The sequence below is a fragment of the Platichthys flesus genome, chromosome 21, assembly GCF_949316205.1.
Source record: "Platichthys flesus chromosome 21, fPlaFle2.1, whole genome shotgun sequence".
NCBI classification, from domain to species: domain Eukaryota; kingdom Metazoa; phylum Chordata; class Actinopteri; order Pleuronectiformes; family Pleuronectidae; genus Platichthys; species Platichthys flesus.
The window spans coordinates 2,557,235-2,578,971 of record NC_084965.1 but is presented as its reverse complement, the minus strand read 5'-3'; the positions used below and the strand labels follow the sequence as shown (position 1 = coordinate 2,578,971).

At 44.0% G+C, this 21,737-nt stretch overlaps 1 protein-coding gene across 1 annotated transcript in view; it reads right to left on the bottom strand.

Moving 5' to 3' along the window:
• The window catches only part of LOC133932835 (cadherin-18), a 70,997-nt gene extending 66,716 nt beyond the window's left edge, over nucleotides 1-4,281 (bottom strand). The window contains exon 1 of the mRNA XM_062379700.1: nucleotides 4,108-4,281. The gene's annotated coding sequence lies outside the window, so the exon portion shown is untranslated. The remainder of the gene's footprint in view (nucleotides 1-4,107) is intronic.
• Between the last annotated feature and the right edge of the window lie 17,456 nt (nucleotides 4,282-21,737).

Genomic DNA, 21,737 nt, shown 5'->3' with positions numbered 1-21,737 from the left:
AATGCTGCAGTCTCATAAAAATGCTCCGCCATGATCAAACTTCCTTTTTATAATGCTGGGGTTGTTTTTTTTTTAAAGGAATTCTTTGCCGCCCATTCGTCACTGCCAGTGAGGGCAGGAGATGAATCATTCTAATGTTGCTCTCACTGAAGAAACCCACAGTGCAATAATGCCACCGAGCGCTCTGTGCCGCACTGTAAGCAATGAAAGTCAAAAGAAAAAAGAATGGAGATGATAACAGGCCAGAGAGGACTTTATTCTCCTCTGTGTATTAATATGTTCGGTACGTGTGGATTAAATCAGGAAGAGGTTTTGCTGATTATCGTTTTTCCTCCTCCTATAAGAGAAATGCCTCTGAAGGTGTTATCCTGTTCAGGTGGATCACCACGTGCCTCCACGGCACCTCCCCGGCGGATGAGTTCATGGAAAACACCCTCTGGCTCGGACCACGTGACTCCTGATTGGCCGTTACCGTTCGTCTGGCAGCCTATTTAAGTCCATGGAGCCATATGGTCTGTGAAAGGCCTTGCTCAGACTGCCAGCTCAAATCTGTCTTCAGCGTGTGCGCATGTCCAGATCGTCTCCAGATTGATTTGAGACAAACTGAACTGCTGCAAAAAATGAGATACTTGAAAATCAGATCCGAGGACAGTTTGAACTGCATTTCCAATTAGTCTCTAGACTCGAATCAGATTTCAAATCGTCTCCTGAGTCAGTCACAACTCAAGATCACCAAGAAATATGTCTAGTTTGTTGGTTTCACAGGTTTTTCTATTGGTTTGTTGGAATGTGTTTAGATTGCGTCAATGTTAGATTCTCAAGAAGGATATATAATGGGAAAAATGCTGAGTATTGATATTTAGATGAAATATGAAAGTCAAGAGAGAATGTACCTGATGGTGACAGATAAACTGCATTCATGATTGACGATAACAGTCTAAAACATATCCCCACTGAAATCTCACTTTAAACAATAATACTAATTGTTATCAGCATCATTTTAACTATGAGGGATAGAGGGAAATATCAAACCAACTTGATAATTTCTAAACATTGAATATTTGAGTCCTAGACACAGAAGTTCTCCATTTCTACGACTCCCTCTGAAAGGCTGCAGAGACAATACATTTATTTCAAGATCCATTATGCGAATAACTCTGAGCAGCTGTAAGTTTCGATTGCGGCTGATTCACTGCAGGTTGGAGGAGCAGTGATGAAGCAGAAATACAATTAGGTTAAAGAGAGATTTCCTTCAAGGTTTATTTTTGTTCCCAATCAATAATATGAAGAAAATAATTAGGTCAAAACATGAAGGTTGATCCTTGAAGTTATTTTTAATTGATAGTTAAAGCTGGAGCCATTCATCCTCCACCCAATCACTACTGCTCATGCTCACTAATCTTTTATTTACAATACAGAATTCAATGAATGTTTATCCCCAATCTGAGACATGCATTGTCCGTGTCAGTGTGTGTGTGTGTGTGTGTGTGTGTGTGTGTGTGTGTGTGTGTGTGTGTGTGTGTGTGTGTGTGTGTGTGTGTGTGTGTCTGTGTGTGTGTGTGTGTGTGCTCATTAATGCTCCCTCCAGAGAAGCATGTCTGATAAGAAATCTTATGATAAAAAAATTCCAGCCATCATGTATCTCTAAACGCCACCGAATCCCATCGCAGTGCTGCATTAGAAGCAGGGGATTATTTCACCTTGTCTCATTCCTGGATTTGGAAGAAGATGACTTCTCTGATGAGACCGATCATCACCAGTCGCCTTTTTCAAAGCTACTCGCTGAAAAAAGCCCCAAATTGTCCGTCTCTCTCTCTCTCGGCAGAGGCGTCCAGTGAATGACCAGTTTTCAGTTTGCGGTCTGTGAAGAGACTGTTGATGTTTGGATGAAAGCTTGATTTATCTGTTGAATGGCCCTTTGACTGAGCCGCTGGGACAATGAGCCACTGTTCTTTTTGTTCCTTTCTAGACTTCTAGTGATACGTTTAAAAAACAGTTAGGCCACCATCCCATGATGCCACCTGCAGTCAGCCCTTTCCTGCCTGGGACCATGATGTCTTGTGATTTCGAGATCTGGAGAAAGAATCGCTGTGTGATGTTGATATGTGGAGCTCCAGCTGGGGGGGGGGGGGGGGGGGGGGGGTTGACAGAGACGCCCCTGATAATTAATCCCAATCATAGATATCCATTTTCAGCCTTGATGGGCCAGCCTGTTCAAAAGGAAAATCTGAATTTGGCTTTTCAGAATCCAAACAGCCACGATGTGAGGTCTAGAACTAAGCCCGGCTCGACTAATGATGCTCGGCATTATGCAGCGTGTAAGACTCTTTTCTCAGCTGCAGACACGCTGTCACGACTCACTGATAATTGCTAAGTCTCTCACAGTTGAGTTGACACAACACTTCAGGGTAGAGTCCATCCAACTGGTGTCAAATCAGTGAATCCAGTGATCAACATGTACAGTTTGGCCTTTGCGCACATAGTGGTGTGTCGGCATCATGCAGGGATATTAAACCACCGCAGTCTGGAAGTGAAATAGACCATATCTGTGTTTACAGAGATTCATAATGTAATTAGCTCCGTGCTCTTTTCAAACGGGGAAAACATCCACAGGGCTGCAAACACACATGTTGTCTTATCAAGGAGCATTTTTCTCCTTTCAGACCATCTGCAGTTCACTTCGGTTGACTGCCGAGCATCTGCTGACCCTGTGAGGATAGATGGGTAACTCCGAGGGAAGCCTGCAAGTCGGGGGCTGCAAGAGGAACCAGATAAAATCATCCAGTAGGTTAAATGATTCAGCCTTTTAATTAAGTTGGAATTAGACTATCTGACCAGTGGAGGAGACAAAAAATCTATCACCACTTCACATTTAAGCCATTTACCTCACTAAGCACATTGCAAGGCCTATTTCAGCTTTGCTAACTTGTCATCTTTTATAAAAACTACTAAAAGATATAAAGGAAAGAAAATGAATCTCATAAGAACAGTGGATGAATCATTCAAGGTAATAAATCAAGTGAAAATATCAAAAATGGGCATCTGGACATGAGAATAACTGATAGTCGCCTCTTGCTTTCCACGGCACAGACTCATCTCTAAAACCAAAAGGAATATATAACGAATATCTTCCCCAGGCCCCAATTAAAGGAAACAGAAAACATCCGAACTTCTCCCTCAGCACAGATTCTCCCATCATACGTGTAAATAACGTTTACTGCATCGCTGCCACAGCCCCGAGCAGCAGCAGCAGCAGCAGGCTGCTGGTGGTGGAGCTTCTCTGTGGAACCTTCACAGTTTGTTCTTCCCCACGCCGCTGAGTCACATGACACTTGACATCTTCCTCCTAAACATTTTGCAAACACATCGGAGAAGGTGGGCACCTTGCAAAAGAACAAACGCAACGCTCAAGACTGGCAGCCACCCCCCCCCCCCCCCCCCCCCCTCTCCCTGTGCTCACCAGAAGCCAATCAAAGCAACATTAACAGGGACAGCTGAGCATCTGGCACTTGGCTCACGCATCTTGGCACAAACACACAAACACATACACAGACACACAACTGTCAAAGCCTTTCACAGAATGCAAACACTGAGGCATTCACTCAAAACGCGTGTGTGCGTTTTGGTGCAGCGATAGAAAGCCTGGCTGCAGTCAATGAGTGGACTCCTGTTTCCTGCAGTGCGCGTAAATTTCAGTCTGGCTACACTGGTGCGGCAACACGCAGCGCAGGAATCGGAGAATCTCCAACTCCCACTCCTGCTCCAGCAGCCCCGTTCATGTCGTGCACAACTCCACCGAGCCGCCGTGGGCACCAACACCGCCCGGGGGACGAGAGCGAGGCGCGCCGGAGCCCAAATAAAACAAATACGCGCTCCTTGCAGCCAAAGACATGACCGAGAGAAAGTGCGCGCACTTCCACCTCGCCTGCCCGGTGCCAAATTTCCACGAGACCCCCTATTTATTTTCCAGTTGCATCAAACAGAAGTAAATCAAAAAGGCTGTGGCACACGCGCGCGCCACGGACCATCCTTACGCACGGGCGCAAAATGACAAAATGAAAAAACTTGCAGGATGATGCATTTAACAAACTTACTCATCCGTCTTACCTGTCCTCGCGCACTACCCTCACGCGCCAGCAGATTCAACGGCGAAAAGCGTGCGCGTGTTTGAGTTTGTTCCTCATTCTCTCGTCTTTTTGCGCCTGGTCCATCGTCCCTGTTTCACTGCTCTCCTCCCGCCACTGTCATCCTCTCCGGGGCAGAGCTGGACTGCGCTGCTCGCCGAGAAGCTGATACTCACCCCTTCCTCTCCCCTGTGCGTGTGTATGCTTGTGTGTGCGCGGCAGGCAAGACGAGCCGAGCCCATGCAGTGCGTGTGCGCGGATCTCTCCCTGCCGAAGCATCCTCCAATCCTGCCCGGCTACTGCGGCGGCTCAGGCCGAGGCATGCAGCGGATTGGTCGGTTCCCACATCACTCCCCGGCCCAGACCGGCCTCCCTGTGCCTCCCCTCCACCTCCACCTCCTTCTCTCCATTATCTCCCTCTCCTCCTCTGCTCCTGCCTTTCTCTGTTAACACGTGATTATAGAAGATAGGGATCAGGGAGCGATATGTTATCCCCATCTCATTTTCTCTCAGAGACAAACCCCTTCCCTGACTCTCCCAGTAGGATTCACAGCACCGGTGACTGTGCAGAGAGTTGTTCTGCAGGAGGGAGAGAAAATGGGCTTCAAAACAAGAGAAATGTAACTTTAATTAGCCATAAAAGTTCGACTCATCCAAGCATGAAAGCCTGTCGGGACTAAAAACTGCTCTAAATGTTGCACTAATTTTGTTCTGTTTCTCATTTCAAAAACGAACTTTGGAAATAAATGTGTTAAACTTTTTCAGCCTCGAGCGTTAAACTAAGTTTAGTGTCAAATATGGGAATATTCATAAAAATTTTGTTTTACAAACACAAGAATGGATATGAATAGTGATTTCTAGATATCGCGGTTTTCAAATATGCACTGAACTTCGGATATTCTCTTGAAATTAAGTCAATCAACTGCAGATAATCCAGACTTTTTAATTGTGACCTCATGTGGGTCAAGAATAAGGATATAAATATTGAATTTAAAACCATTAATAACATGCAGGGAACTAAACCTAGTAGCAAGTTTGAGCCTCAGCTATTTGATTTAGAAAATAAATAAGTGTTTGAGGAACAAAAATAATTTAAGGTGGTTCACATGTCTGGAGGAAACATCAGTTATTTATTTTCCCCTCAAAAAATCTGGTTTCCAAATCCATTTTTAAAGATTTAGAGTCAGAGTGTTCCAGACAAATCTTTTTTTCGTGTTTTTAAATACGAGGTATCTCTCTGGTCGAGAGTCAGGAAGAGTTGAGCGTTACTTTCATCCTCCACAATCTTAACAGTGCCATCAGCAAAGTGTGGCTACCAATTACTCCGCTGCGTTAAGAGGAGGTAGAGGAGGGAGGTCAACATCTGAGCAGCTGGATTCAGGGAAAAATAATATGGAGATTCCCGAAGTTTAATTTACTCGTCTGGCCCTTCACTGCGCGAGTAAAAGCTCAGAAGATCATTTCTGAAAAGTAGTTTGAGCTTTATGGGAGATTTGTACATGAGGACCTAACACTCAGATTTACATTTCTAAAGACAGAGGACACAGGGGCACAAACTACAATATGGTAATTGTAATTGAAAGCTTTTTTTTCCTTTTCTATATTAAGTTTAAATAAAGGTGAGTCAGCGGTCGAGGTGTGTAAGTGATGCACCGAAGCGTTTGTTTCATAACTGTTTTGTCAATGGCCACTGGAATTCCAGACTGTATCTGCAGCCATGTGTGCATCTATAAAAACACTTTCCTTCCCCGAGTGTCGACACATCTGGTGTCAGTGACAGCCTGTCACCGGGTCGGTTCCCCCGGGGCCTTTCAATGATTTGCACTGTCTGGTCATAATCTGACCGGGGACCCAAAGCACAGACTCACAATCACACTGTGGCGAGGACGAGCAATATCACAGTGTGTGTGTGAAACCTTATTTTAACAGCTCCGCGTTCACCTTCATGCCACAACAACAGAGGAGAGTCGACATGAGCCACAGCAAAGTGATTTAGTGACACCAGACTGAATGAGGAGGAAAAAGCTATGTAATGAAATATGCAATAATTATAAACAAAATGAAGCCAAACATCTATCAGACACATTTGCTGCCATCTTGGCTCGAGAATAGGTTCAAGGTCCCGTTACATGCGCGCGACCAATCATGAGCCAGTCTGACCTGTCAATCATGACACTCCACCCTGTTTTTATTGCCTTAAATAACTAATTATAACCAAACATATCAGAAAAGGACAAGAAACCATAACCATGTAAAATATGTCTGACATGTATTTCGACTTTTTAGTTTTATTCATGTCCCCTCTGCTAACACGGAGGAGTTGAGTTTTACGACCTGTGCTGCAGTCGACATCATATCTTTCATATTTATATACAGTCTATGATTTGACTACATCAGACTGCTTTCTGCCACAGCATCTAGTAGTGAAACTCTCAATATTATCTCCAAAACATTACCCTGATTACTGTTCGATTTGAGTGGATAAACATATTTCAGCAGACAGATGTTGCATCAGCCCATTCCAGCTGCTACAGTTCAATATGAGTCCAACTGATGAGAAACCTCTTCTCTACAGAGCAGAGGTTTGTTATGACCGGATCGATAATTGGAAAAAGCAAGTTTGAAATTTGTGCAAAAGTTTCTGGTGCCACTACTTCTGAGAGAGTTTTTAGGTCCAAATATATTTCATTTAAATGTTAAGCTTTCATTTTGGACTGTGTGGCTTCAGTGAAGTTCCAGCCCGCTCAACTTCTCTCAACTGCTGATGGATACAGGGATGACGGGGCGGTGTGGCCTAGGGGGTAGAGTGGTCGTTCCCCATCAAGAAGGTTGCCGGTTAAAACCCCACACTTCCCCATCTGCATGCCATAGTGTCCTTGGCATGATACTGATTCCCCTTAAATGGCCCCCTAATAAATGTTTAGTGTACTAATTGTAAGTCGCTTTTTACAAAAGCGTCAGCCAAATGACATGTAGTGTAATGGATAAGATGATCTACAAAGGATGGAAGGACCATGACCAGGGAAACACTTGTTTCTGATTAGCCAATAACTGTGCTGAGACATAATTGTGATTAGAAAAGTACCAGTTATCTTGAATCAGATGTTAAACTGCAGGTTTTCCTACCACACATATTATTTCAAACAAACATTCACGCTGAATGTGTCCTGATTCACAAAATATTATATCGTAGTTGTGTTTTATTGGACATATAGTCTGACATTTTATTTTCTTGGTTTCAGAACAGTCACCTTCTGCAGCCGGCGCCTCTCTGATCGGCTGCTCTCTGTTTCCTGGCGTCTGAGCCCGGTTGCGTTGTTTTGAAACCCGTCTTCAGCAGGTCGCTCTAATATCTTGACTTTCACTCTTTCCCTTTTCACCCCCTTTTTGTTTCTGTCAATCAATTAGTCAGTCAGTCAGTCAGTCACTCTCTCTCCACCTCTTCTTCTCTTCCCCCTCAACACACACACACACTCCCATTGCTCAGGTACCCTGGGGCCAGCTGTTGAGTCTGCCTATTCAGCCATGCTTTTGCGCTCCCTGGATCCAAAGGGGGAACTTGATGAATAATGAACAGAGCAGTGAAAGGGGCTGGTGGGGGTGGAGGATGGAGCGCTGGGCAGCGTGGGAGTGAGGGAGAGAGGCCCTTCAGGACCGGGACACGATGGAGAGATGGAGGGAGGGCAAGTTGTTAGTGTTCACCCATCAATTAGGCCGCAGAGGAGACATGAAGAGAAACCAGGGTGATGCGTCATAGACGAGGGGAGGAGGAGAGGGAGTCGGAGGTTTATAAACTAAAGTGTGCCTGCTAAGGAGACAGATTAGGCATCGGAGGTGAGCAACAAGATGAGAGTTGGGGGGGGGGGGGGGGGGGTGTGAAGAGGCAGTGGTCTAAAAGACGTCAGGGGCTCCTCAGCACACTGCCTCCAGCTTCATGCATCATCCAGGTCGGCTTCCTGCTGCCATGCAGAGTCGGGACGCGGCTTCAAAAACACCTCCAAGCGGATGTGCTCAGTTTGTTAAAGACAAAAAGTAACGACGCAAAACCAAAACAATAGAACACTCCCTGAGATTCACATTTTATAGAATCCATGCCAGAAGTTAATGCTGGTTTTTATTCCTTCTCAGAAATAAGCTACAGGTGAACAACCGGATTTTGTTGTTTTCACCAATCAAAGGAACCAATCCACTTCCATGTACAATGTGGGTTTAGCGTGTTGCTAAATAATAAGGGTCAACTAGTGGCTGGTTTTATAATGCTGCCTTTTTCAAACCATCACCATATGATGATATTCATACCAATGGTAAACATACCTTAGCCAATTACCACAGGTATCATGTGCAAATACTTTACAACATTATCAGTTTTGCAAAATCTTCTAATTCAATGTTTTGGTGTAGATTAGAACAGTGTCTGAGGTTCAGATTTCATTTGAAATAGTCTCCTCTGTCTAAAACGAGTTTTCCTACCACTGTCTGCTCTCCTGTTTGTCCCCAGCGCCTTGGAAAGCATCGTTAAATACGGATTAACAGCGTTAGCCTTGGCTGAGCCAGGTTGGGCTGATTGTTGTGGCAAATGCTGACGGATGAACCTCGGTGTGTCTGGTGGCAAGCTGCCCGCCGGGAGCACCGGGGCATTTCCCCTCTGGCCTGAAGTCAACAGCAAACTCCACCAGCGATGATGGGAGCAGGAATAAATTGATAAAGCTCCTACCTCACCTGTGTTGGACGTGCACCTCACCGAGCGGCTGTGGCCTCATGATCATGTGAGTGTCCACGGTGTTGATGCTGCAGCGCCACTACTGCTAGACCTAGAGAGAGAGAGACAGAGAGAGAGAGAGATAGTAAACACTATCTATTATCCTCTAATATCATCACATCACGGGGGGGGGGGGGGCGGCAATCCCAGCTGACACAGGTCGAGAGGCAGCATCATGGACAGGTCCCTATCTTATTTTGGGTCTGAGACACGCAGAGAAAATTCAAAGTCTCCAATGAACCGAACCCCAATCTGTCTGGACTGCACAGGGGAGCCAGAGCAACCGGGACGAAAACCCACGCAACCACAGAACATCCTGGGCCTCAGGCGAGCTGGGGTTCAAACCAGGGAACCTCTTTTCCACCGTGCCACCCCATCAGATGCCCACAGTGGCCCTGAAACTACAGTAGTTTGCTACTTGACACATTCACAAGCATTTAGTCTCTAAAATTAGAGATCGGACAATTTGAACAATGGTGGCTGGAATGAACCAGTATTCCCAGCGTGTGTTGCTCCTGCTGGTTCCACCGTTACCGTTCACTGTGCACTGTTCTCTATGCCACTGTGCAAATGTCATTTCTTTCCTGTGGTTAGCAGCACTTAGGTGATTCACAGGCTGTTTGTCTATATTCAGAACAGAGCTATCCAATTTCCTGAAGCCAGCGCGTGTGTCACAGTGGAAACATCCTATTTACTGCAGAGGGATGAACTACTGCACCAATCACACAAAGACACAAAGTAAAAACACACAATTAAGTTCACAATGATTTGGGAAAATGTAAACTAGTCGTAAACAGGATGGTGAGAAATGCACGGATCCCACTGATGGCTTATTAGAGACGGGCCTGGAGAACTCCCTCGCATGTTCCAGTGTGAAGCTCTGTTAACACAAATGCTTCTCCCCAACAACAAGCTGCACAGGGCTCCAAGGGTTCCTCCGGTATCGATCCACCGGGTCATTTCTCTGCATGATGTCCGTTTCCTTGACGGGTTTTTAATGACAGGTCAGTAAATCATTTTGCCCGGGGGGGGCTAATTGCTGAAGAGCCTTTAACGATACGCTGAGATTACAATGTGTTCTGTGGACGAGGCTGAAAGCGATTTAACAACAGGGAGGAGGTGGTTGTGGTGAACCACGTATCCAGTGTGGGTGTTTCCCCCTTTTTATGTTTTCAAACGGCGCCAACTGGTTCTATGGACCCTCCGTATATAAGAGACATTTGGCCAATTAATCACCTCTAAACTGAACTGAGGGATTATGCACTTGACTGCATCTCATTTCAAGCTGCTGGTTCGGGTGGGTGTGTGCACGGGAACTGGCCGTGGACACAGACAAATGGCAGCGGCATTGGGCTGACTGGTATCAGCTGGGTCGGACTGGGAGTTTGTTTGCCTCCCGCAACACATCTAATTTATGTGGCTGATGAGCATCAAGGTTACACCGCGCCCCGCCATTAAAAATCCATACAGCACTCCTCCCTGTGTGGAGGCTACTGTGAGTACTGTTATCCCCGAGCACTTACCCAGCCAAAACAAATTGCTGCACAAGAATCTAACAAATAGTTACTTTCGCTGCCGACTCTGAACTCACGTTGCTCCCTCGTTAGAATGCATCAGGCGCCCTGCAGAAGAATATGCAGCCTCTCGAAGCCCGATGGTGTGTCTCATGCACAATGCTTCACAAAGTCGTTAGCCTCAGATGTGAACAATGAGTATTTCTGCAGTTAACGTTTTCAGGGAAATTCTGTGTGAGCAGGAATGAGTTTTTTTTGAGTGTTTACTGGTTTGAAAATAGAAAACTTCATTTTCTCATTAATTATGAATAACAGGATGTGATTCACAGTCCAAACAGCAGCGGTGCCGGGTGAGGGAGGGGGAAATGTCAACACTCAATCTGTTCTACACGAGGGGGAAGTTGACATGAAGCTTATTTACACACAATGGAAGTGATGAATCCACGGGAGACGCACAACGTGACTGCAAATCACACCTAACGTGACGTTAGCTGTGCAATTGGAAATGTGGCATTTTAAACAACTGACAAAAAAGAAAACACAGAAATTGATTCCAATGGAGACGGTGTCGAGAGCTTTAATTCTTAATGGGCAAAGTACACAATGGAGCTGATGACAAACAGGAGCTCCAATTACAGAAGTGGGTCAAGACTTTTCTAATCACATTGAAGTCTAGAAAAAACTCTTGTAGTATCAACTGCTCATTGTTTTGAACTCTGACTGCAACTACTATATTTTATTAATACTTGTTGTGTCTGTTAATTCTGTCTATAAATCTACAAACATACAACTTGCAAAACCGTTCAATTTATCAACTTCACCCTCAGTATTTGTATTTGTAGTGGCTCAGGCAAGTGCAGGGTTGATACTGGTGAGATTTGGATGTGCAATATTTTCAATGTTAATAAGATTTGAATAAACGTTGAACATGTCTTCAGATAAACTAGAGCAGGAGACACATGGGTCACACCACAGGTGAAAATCACGACTAGATCATGTTTAGAGTTTGGTTTTCAATCCACCGGGAGGTTCAAATACAGAGCTTTTATTTTGAAAAGTTGTGAATTTGGGACTGCATGGATTTTTATGACAGACTCTGAAACAGCCGAAAAGCAATGCATGAAAAAAAAAAAGCATTTAAGCTGATCATTCAAACTTGTATGTAAACACACACGTGAAACAGTGATAAAGCTATAAAATCATGATGGAAACTCCACTCTGCAGCATAGACTGTTTATAAAAATATCTGGACACAAACAATATGAAGTGACAGTCAATTGAAGAAGTGTTTGAGGAAGAACCACTAATGACAAGGAATAATTCTGAAAAAGCTAGGGAGCACAAAACATCTCAAACAGACATGAGAAGGAAAACGGTGAGAGAAGGAGACTAGAACACATTAAGCGCCACCAATTTAATACAACAATACTCCCCACCACGTTGTGTGCTTGAAGAATAAACCATTTTGGATTCAGAACAAAACACTGCCAGTGAACATAATTCATTTCAAAACGAGAGCAGCCAAAGACCATTTAGTGCAGAATAACTATTATTTTCAGGATGAAAAATGCCCAACTCATTTCCCTGGAGTCCAACATGGGGTTTTCAAATAGCTTGTTTTGTCCGTAACTAAAATGATAATCAATACACAAAAACATGTTAGATGAGGGAAATAAAACAATCTTTTCTTTTGAGAAGCCGGTGCAGGAGAATATTTAATAGCTCTGCATCGTAAATGACTTCAATGAATAATCAATAAATAACAAGTCGTGGACAGTCCGCAGAAGTCAAAACAAGTGATGCATTATGAGTTATTTATATACGTCGGTGTGTAAAAGCATCAGCACTGAGCAGTGAGCACACATGAGGGGAGGTAAAGGAGAATAATGATGGTTTATAGTGACCTTGAAATTCTCTCTGATGCACAGTAAGTCGTGGTCCAGCATTCCCATCATACCTTGAGGCTTAACCAGGGGGTCAAAGGTTTCTCTGTGGGATTCTCAGAAACACTATGACAACCTTGATGCAGCCAGAGAACAACACATATTCTTAGAATGCTGCTGTTTTTCTCTTTCCTCCTTCCCTTCTCCACCTCCAGGACGAACAGAGGGATGATTTCCACATGTTGCTAAGCTCCAATCAGCGGAGACTTGCCAAATAACTGACACTGAAGACACTGTTATTTTCATATGCAATTAGGGGCTGTCCCTGCTCCACGTCTGCACACAGAGCGAGGTGGGGATCATTAACACGCTGCAGGGACGGGACTTGAGATCTATGGTTACAGTTGTGTCTTTTCATTATTTCTGCACGATAGATCCGGGGAGATAAAATAGCTTCTCAAAGACATGTCAGACAATCGTGTTCCTCCAACCTAACGGCCTTGGCTCCATGCGGGGGTCGTCCCTAAACTGTGGCCACAGAGAAACTGTTTACCCACCTTAAGAGAGAACTTTACTGGGCTACACTGAACCCTGAGCTGAGCTCCGACAAACACACTTTGAATAAAGTGGATTAAGACACTGTCCTTACTGGGGGCCAATCTGACTAATGCGTTTGTGACTGAATGGGAGCAAATCCCTGAGACCAGGTTCCAAAAGTCCTGCAGTGGAAAGATTTGTAAAGACTCCAGAGAAATAGAGGAAAGCAAATTCTGGAAATGGCAAATTAAACATTTAGTTGTAATGTTAAGGTGTCCTTCTTTTGTTTCGGTGTCCACATACCAGATATGTATAGCTACCAGTTCACGAATTGGTCGTACTTATGTCCCCATGTTGTAAGTTATAATCTAAAAGTAGCCAATCTGCGAAATAAGTCATTTTAATACATAACTACACAAGAATTTGGAAATTCTCAAACATTTTGAGCTGATCTTAGAGTTGTACCAGAGTCCAGCTTCGCCATGTATTGTGTGTCATGTACAGGGGATCATGGACTCGATGCATTAACATGGACAGAAGACATGGAGGCCAGGTTGGTCGTGCTGCAGCATCAGCATTCCTCCCTGTTCGATATTTCCTCCTCCTCCTCCTGTCACGACCGACGGACCAGAGAGAAATGTCGTCCACACACAGAATGGATCATTTGGTGAAAACAGCATTGTGAAATCAAACCTCATATTTCGAGGGTTCTTGGAGTTTGAACACATCAGTCTTTGGCTTTCCTTCTCAGATGATTTACGTGTACAGCCTGGAATTGAAGCCCAACATTTCTAAAATTCGCTCGTTGCATGTCCATCCTCAAGGGTCTGGATATCACACTCCTCCGAGAGAAGAATCTGAATTTTTATTGACTTTTAAAAACATGTATGTTCGGCCTTGGTGTTGTTTTTCACTTTCTTTTTCACGAATGAAAGGTCACATTGTTGTTTGTGTAAAAAAAAACCTTTGCCATTGATTTGTGGGAGGAAAATACCTGTTTCCCAGTCACACGTTCGGTCTGACAAGACGGAAACGTAGCTGTGAATGAATTATTTAAGGTTTCATGGTGTGATATACACCATTAGACAGCTACTGTGGTGTGAAGCATGTTTGGTTGACATTGCAGGTGCAAGACTTGGCTTCCTCTCAGCCGTGCCCACATGAATAATGGTACATTTGCAGGCAGATAATAAAATTATAATGGTATGTCTCAAACTATACATGTTTAGCAGGTTAATGTTGGAAACTCTTCACCGCTGTGTGCGTCTGCCTCTGGCAGCGCCCGAGGATCTTTGTCCTCCCATGCATAAGGATCTCATTTACAGATTCGTTGTAACCAATCAGGACTCTCAAAGAGTTTGATTCACCGGAGACCGAACCAGCAGAAACACGACACCGACTTTTACAAGAATGAAGCAAATTTGAGGAAGTTTGAGATTAATTAAGAGCCTTACTTTTCAAATATTATCAAAACTGCATCATATAGTTCTCACACATCAATTTACTGACAGACGAGCTTGATCGACTGGTTTTGCAACTGTGATGCTGTCACTGAGCTTTTCCCAGTTTTATTATCTGTTTTCTCTTTTATTAATGACTCGTTATTCTGTTTTTATTGTGTTTTTGTTATTCTGTCAATCTGCTGAAAGCACTGTTGTATAAACCAAGGTTATAATAGACAAATAAATACAATGCAACAGTGATGTTATTGAAGTTATAAATATATATATATATACACTGATAAAAGACATCAATAACCCAAACAATATGGTTATAAACTGAATCAACATAAACCTCCCACACAGTCAATGCCATTTCAACTCCCCCCCACTGTCCGTCACAGAGACAACAATAACCTGTGCTGTGGATCTGCACTGTAATGAGACTCGCATACATCCAACATGAGTGTTTGTGGTCACGTGAGAGACTGAACCACAGTCTCACAGTCTGACAGCCACTGAACATGCAGCAGATGAGCCCGACAGGCCCAGGAAGTTCACACGTGTTACAAATCACTCAATCGATGCTGTTAGTGCTACAGGAGCGAGCGGCTGGTTTTCTTCACAGCTTTATGTGTACAACAATTACAACAAAAATTAGAGCAGTTACTGGGAATTCAATTATTGGTTCACAGGCTCCCTCCTACCATGCTCAAAACTATTTAGAAAGAAAACCACTCAATCAAAATCATTCAAAACTAGAAATGTATGCAAAATATATAAATTTCATGCCATATTCCATGTATTAAATAAATATGGAATGTAAATAAAAGTATTGTTGTTTCACAGTGCGATACGATGGACTGCGTTGTGCTCTTAAAGGTCAAGAAGGTGGAGCTCCTTTAAACCCCCATCATCTCAAATAGAGTGGGTCTAGAAGTTTCTTTTCGGTTTTAGGTCAGTCACCTTCAAAAACACACTCCAGAACTTCCCTGAGCTACTGGAGGACTGTTGACACGCTGCAGTAGTTATCAGAGCAAGGATGGAATTGGACGAACTTGCTGTTTGTGCAAAGGACTCGGTCCCTTTCCTTGGACGTCACAGTTCCAGCAAACGGCACAAACCCCCATCTGGCCTCAGAGAGGATTCACTTCACTCCGGTAAATGAATCCATTTTACAAATCAAGTGTTTTGTCATCGCATCCAGCGTCAACATAGACATAAAACAGCTGCCTGGATTGAAATACTATTAATGATAGTGTGCTTGTTCATTATTATCATCATTCCATGGCTGCTTGTGACTCACTTGGCCCGTTGAATCATTAATGTGATCAATACTGGGTCTGAGCAATGCAGCTGAGGAGGAAATCCAAGTCAGGGCTGTAATACGACGGCAGGCGCAGCGACCACAAGGCTCTGAATCATCCATAATAATAGCCGGATGAGAGACTGCGTGGCGTATGATGGTTAGCATCTGATGCATTAAGAAGGTAGAAGTTAGGGCTTGGGTCAACAGCCTCGAGGGAGAGCGTGGGTGAATCCGTGACTGCGTGACTCCTCCATGTTGAAATGCACATGCCTGAGAGGTAACCCCCCCCCCACTCACACACACAATCACACACACACATATCTAATGCTAGCTCCGGAGGATGCTGCCTTCGTTAGACAATAACCACGTTCAGAAAACGACCAAACGAGCAATCAACACACGCTTCGGCTCATGAGCTTGAGAGGACAGTGAAACTGCAATCACCCATCGGGATCCTGTCGTAAATCTCCCCCCAGCTGAAGAGATGAAGGTGACAGATTTACTGACTGACAATTACTTTTAAAGGGCTGAGCCAAGGATGCACCGTGAACCAGGGAGATGGAGTTATTCATCATCTGAGCACCGGTGATACTGTGGCTCCGGTACACAGACAAATAACATGTTACGTAAAAGTACACAGTAGAAAGTAAGGGCGGCTCAGACGGTCATTATTCATCTTTTACGGCTTCATGCAGAGAAAGACTCGTCTGGAAATGAAGAGGCCAAAACACTGTGCAGTTATAGAAATTTGAAATCCCAACTATGCCAGTTCCTGATTCTCTAAATGAGCTTTTGGAAATCAACTTGTATGTGTGCTTCAGCTGTACCAGAGCCGAAAGATGTCCGACCACTGTCAGGATCACATAGTAACTCTCAGCTACCCCCCCCCCCCCCCCCCTGCTCACTGCACGACAAACGAATCACAACAAACCCGACATCCATCTCAGAAACTGGGTACGAAAAGCAAACCCAGTTCAATTAATCTCAGCACCTCAGCTACCTGCCTGGTGAGGGTTGAACAGAAAAGGATCCAACTTTGAATGCAGCCTTTGAATGGGACACAGCCACTGGGTTCTAACCCTGTGTCTTCCCACCTCATTCCTTATCCCTTATATCTGCTTCTCAATCACACATGTATCAAAAACGCACACGGTTGCTCAGCACAAACAAAAACACCCGACGGTATTCAGTGTCCACCATATTTTATGATTGAGCGTGCATGCGAGGGCGAAGGGCAGATAGAGCGAGACCCTTAAATGTGTTTACACATCTGTTAGACGCTCAGCGGGGAGAGAGGAGGTTCTTCAGGGACATGCATGAGAAAAAGGTGCAGTAATATTTATAGATGGACTTTGTGGAAAGTCACGGGTCAGAAGGTTTCCACTCTCCAGCAGACAGTGTTTGCCATGGGCTCCGTCTGCAGTTCAGCTTCACTGGACTACAATTTTTTCCCCTTAACCTCACTTGATAGAAATATGAGATTGGGGAATTAGATGTTATATGGCACCTGTATACAATGGGAACGTGGTTTATTGCTACAATATGCACAAATGTACTAATTTCAAGTACATTTCTGCACATAACATTTTACTCTGAGGTTTTATGTAATACACTTTCTTTAAGGTGGTGGAAAATGCAGCTTGGTACTTTGAAGAAGATAACCCACAGCGAAATAAGCACTCTGAGGCTTTTAGCGGTTTTTACGTACCACAAAAAAATGAAGGTAACATTTAGTGACCGATGGAATTGCAATCTCTTCTCAGAATTGCAGGGACACATGCGGCGATTGTAACATTCAAGGGAGCAATTACAATAATGTCCTTTATGCCGCTGAAGTCCCAGTCAGCTCCCCCTTCAGCTTGTTTCCCGCACTCAGCAACAGAAATACATGAACGATAAAAGACCTCAGATTCATTTTCAATATCCTTTACACCCTCAAATGGTTGAACAGAGTTGGTTTAAAGGCATCGCTGGGACGGGTACAAGCTAGATGTTGGCAGTGGCTTTAACAGCTTCTCTCTCATTATGCTGAGTCCGGAGCATTGATAAAACACAAAGTGACAAGCGTGTTTTTCTGCAGCAACAACACCTAAATGTCTGACATGCGAAGTTGCTGAGTGGAAACCAACAATGTCAGATGTCATTCACGTAAAGAGGAGGCATCGTACAAACACCTGTGTCACTCAAATTGTCTTGGACTCTGAGACCAGAGGGACGCAGGTGGGACTGGGGACGGAAAATGATCACACAGGATCTGAGGAAACAGAGAACATCACTCAATACTCACAGCAGGGAAAGAAACAGTAAACAAAGCAACACCTGGAAACACAATTGTCTTGCTGAGTAATGTCAAAAAACTATATTTTTGGGGCTAACCTAACTTTTGTATAAATATAGTTTTAAAAATTCTGATCAATGTTTATGAGAGGCTCCACTTTCAAATTGAAAATGAACTCAAACAAACCCAAATTACTGAATAACCAGAAGAAACACCGGCCTCCTCCTTATAACCCATTTGTTTTGGGTGCTTCTTTAACTTGCCTATCTGCAGCGACAGGTTTCATCACCTGCACAAACCACAAGTACAACCCTGAGCCGGAAAAATAAGGAAAATACATGGGAACAGAAAAGTATTCTCCTGTTTACTCACAGCAGTTTACACTAAATAAGGTCCTGGTGGTTAATCTGGTTGTGGAAGGAAGAACATTCAAAACCTGGAAGAGAATAGTGTGGATGTCTGAAGTTCAGATGTCAAACACAATGATTTCCCCTCTAATTACAGGTAAACAACCCTCACCGCTCCTCCACACACACATCGCACCATCTTGACAATCAACACCACCCACCAGACCAGCAGTCCCAGTATGATGCAGCAGTTTGTGTGACAGCTGGTTGGTCCCTGGGGGTTACGGCACAAATGTTGGTGGAAACGAACCCTCGGAACCTGCAGCGTGAAAACCAGCTGTGCCTTCTGACCTTGTGCTCAGTATGTGCTCATAGCGTGAACGTAACAAAGTCACGAGTTACAGCTAAAAACCAGGAGGAGTCTCCACTTCCAATGAGCAGAGACAACAGCCAAGCAGTAAGCGAGAGAGTCACGTAAAGTTGGCTTTGAGCAGTTGGGGGGGGGGGGGGGGTTGGGATGTACTGGATTACCAACCCTAGTAATAATATATAATATTTAATAGTATGGTGACCAAGCTCCATTAAGCCAGAGGTTTGCCTTTATCCATGGCTACTCCACAACTCTAACCTTATGGCTATTATTGTAATACAAGTACCAATTCTAACCCTTAGTATTTATATATTTTTACTGGGGTTGGGTTTCAATCTACATTGTAACTGCACAGCAGAATCCTATATACTCCCTATTATACACCAGCTTTAGCACAATATTTCCCTTTGAGAGCGAAGCTCCATAATCTGCGAACAACAAGACGCTCTCCCACTGAGAAGTGAGACTGTTCTCAAATGTTGCAAGCCTCTTGATCTGTATGCGGGTCCTGCTTCAGCTCCTACTCTCCCACACAGTGTGTTCCTCAGCAGGCAGCGCTCATTATGTTCCATAACACTGAAGTACACTCTGAATTCATGGAACATGCATTACATACACAAGCAAAACCAGAAGTTTGGCCATGCAGCACAGTGTCTGTGACTCAGGCGCATCTGGGGAAATCTGTAAGGACGAGATAACCAAAGTCTTAATGATCAGAATATTAAATATTATATCTAAAGGTGGAGTTTTTTCTTCGATCACGTGCAGTACTGTGACTCACCAGCTCAAAAAAGCTGTTGATGGTCTGACCCAACATCTGCCGGGTGTTCACATTAAATGACAGATCATAAATGAGCGCTGGGCTTGACAGCTGCTCGTCTTTTATTCCGTCGCAGTGGATGACAAAGCGCGAGAAAAAACGAACTGATGTGTTTAATCATTAGAGGGAAGCTGTAAACATCTGACTGATCACTGTCAGATCAGGAGCTTTATTCAAATTAGTATATGTCAGCTTCTGCATGAGCATTATGTATGTGTGGTGCACAGTCTGCAGCAGAGAGTTTATGTAACCTGCCATCTTTTATATATATAACAAGATATAATGCTTCAATATAACTGTAGTGAGGTTATAGATGTTATAACTTGGTGCTAAAACTGTTTCAGAGATTCTAAATTAACAGCATCCATCCTTCACCTGATGTACAAGAGGTTCTGTACATCCTGGACAGGTTGCCAGCCTATCACAGGGCCAACAACCATACCTGCAGGTCTTTGAACTGTAGGAGGAAGCCAGAGAAGATGCAGAAAACATGAGGAGAACATGCAAACTTCACATGGATAATATCATTTTTGTGGACTCACTTTTAAACCTACTCAAACTGTCCATGCATGGATCAAACCAGCTGAAGCAACCGTGTGAAAATGACATTTCTGGTGCTTTAGTTCTGGTGAAACTCAACAAACAACCTCCTTCTTCTTTCCTCCGCTCGTGGGGAAAAAATCATTATCTAATGAGAGCAATGTTTGGGGAAGTAGCTGGAAATAGCTTGATGAATATTTTAAAAGCTTCTGGCTCCAGCAGCTATTTACCAGGAGCTAGTTTCAGTGGTTGATGAAAAGGACCCTGACACACAAACAGAGAGGTGGTGGTGGTGGTGCAGTTAAGACGTGTCACTCTTCGGCCTCGCATTCGGTTGATTCCCTCTGAGGCTAATCTTTGCGAGACAGATCTGGCATTAGAGAATCAGGAGCGTATCACCAGGTAATCCAGCTTGTGTGTCTCGATGGCAGAGAGCAGGCAAGTCAGCGTCTGCTGCTAAATAAGGCCTCCAGCCGGCGTGCTGCAGCGTGGAGGTGGGATAAGCTCCTCACCCACCCTGACACAAGTGGGCTGGATCCACCAGTAGATTTATGGATATCCTGAAAGGGTTCATTGCCAACCCTTCACATCTCCACTTGACCTTTGGAGACGTCTGTATATCTTAACCTAAGTGGTCAAGTCACAAAGGCCGTAAAACTTTTAATAGCATGTAATCGATGCCAGAGTTTGAGGCCAGTCGGGTTCACAGCCCCCTCTGATCAAAAGAGAGCTGTTCTCTAACACGCTGATTCCAAGGAAGCTATAAGGTCACTTCTCACTGTGTCAGGAGGAGCAGAGAACCACACATCAGAGATAAGGGCCGGAGGAGGAGAGGCCAGTGCCGCCCTCCCCCTGCTCCAAGAAATTCAGACCTCCAGACATCACAGTTAAGAACCAGAGGCTCTCTCAGGACAGCATCCAGATCAAGACGGGAGAATTACAGCATCGAGGTTGTGAGCTCCCATGCTAGTTTCCTTTACAGCCAGCACAATCAATACTGCCCACCCATAGCAGCCCTGCAGCGGTGTGATGCAACACAGACAATGGGCAGCATCCTAACCCGAGGAGGCAGAGGCCTTCACCTCACAGGTTAATATGGGAGCTGAAATAAATCCTCTTCTCCACTCAGCTCTGCTAGAGGCGGCTTTCTGCTCCCAGGACAAATGATAACAGGATGTGGTACAGGGATGAAAACTCATACTTCAAAATGATAGGCAGATCACATTTTTTTAAGTAGAGAAATATCAAATAATAAGGCATTTGAATTTGAATTTAAAGTAATCTAAGGGTTAGAAATTAATTGTACATTCTGAAATAATAAAAAGTGTGCTGTTGTTAAAGGTCATTAAGGTCGCAATCCTTACGACTTCAGTCAGTTAATCCTGTGACACACATGGTTACTGTGATGACAGCAGTTAAACACCAACACTCTTTAAGCATCTATTCCTTAAAAGGTACATTTTAGAAAGTAAAGAGATCAAATGACTGTTTCAGAAAAGATCCTGATGATAAACTGTACGACAATTTGATTTGAGATATTTTAACTTTAATTCAAGACAAACACTTTAGATTTAAATATATGAAGGTCATAAATAAAATGCTTTTTACTTTTAAGGGGTTTGTATTTTTGCCCGAAAACTCTTTACAGTGACATGTAAATACAGATTATTTAGGAGGAGCCTGCAGCACATCATTGTAGTATCGTTATAAACTGCCTGGACACAGTAAGAAACCCACATCTAATATCTCCAAATTGCACGAGTAGATTGCATTACATCAAATTGGAGATTTGTGGAGTTAATCACCGGCCGCTCCAT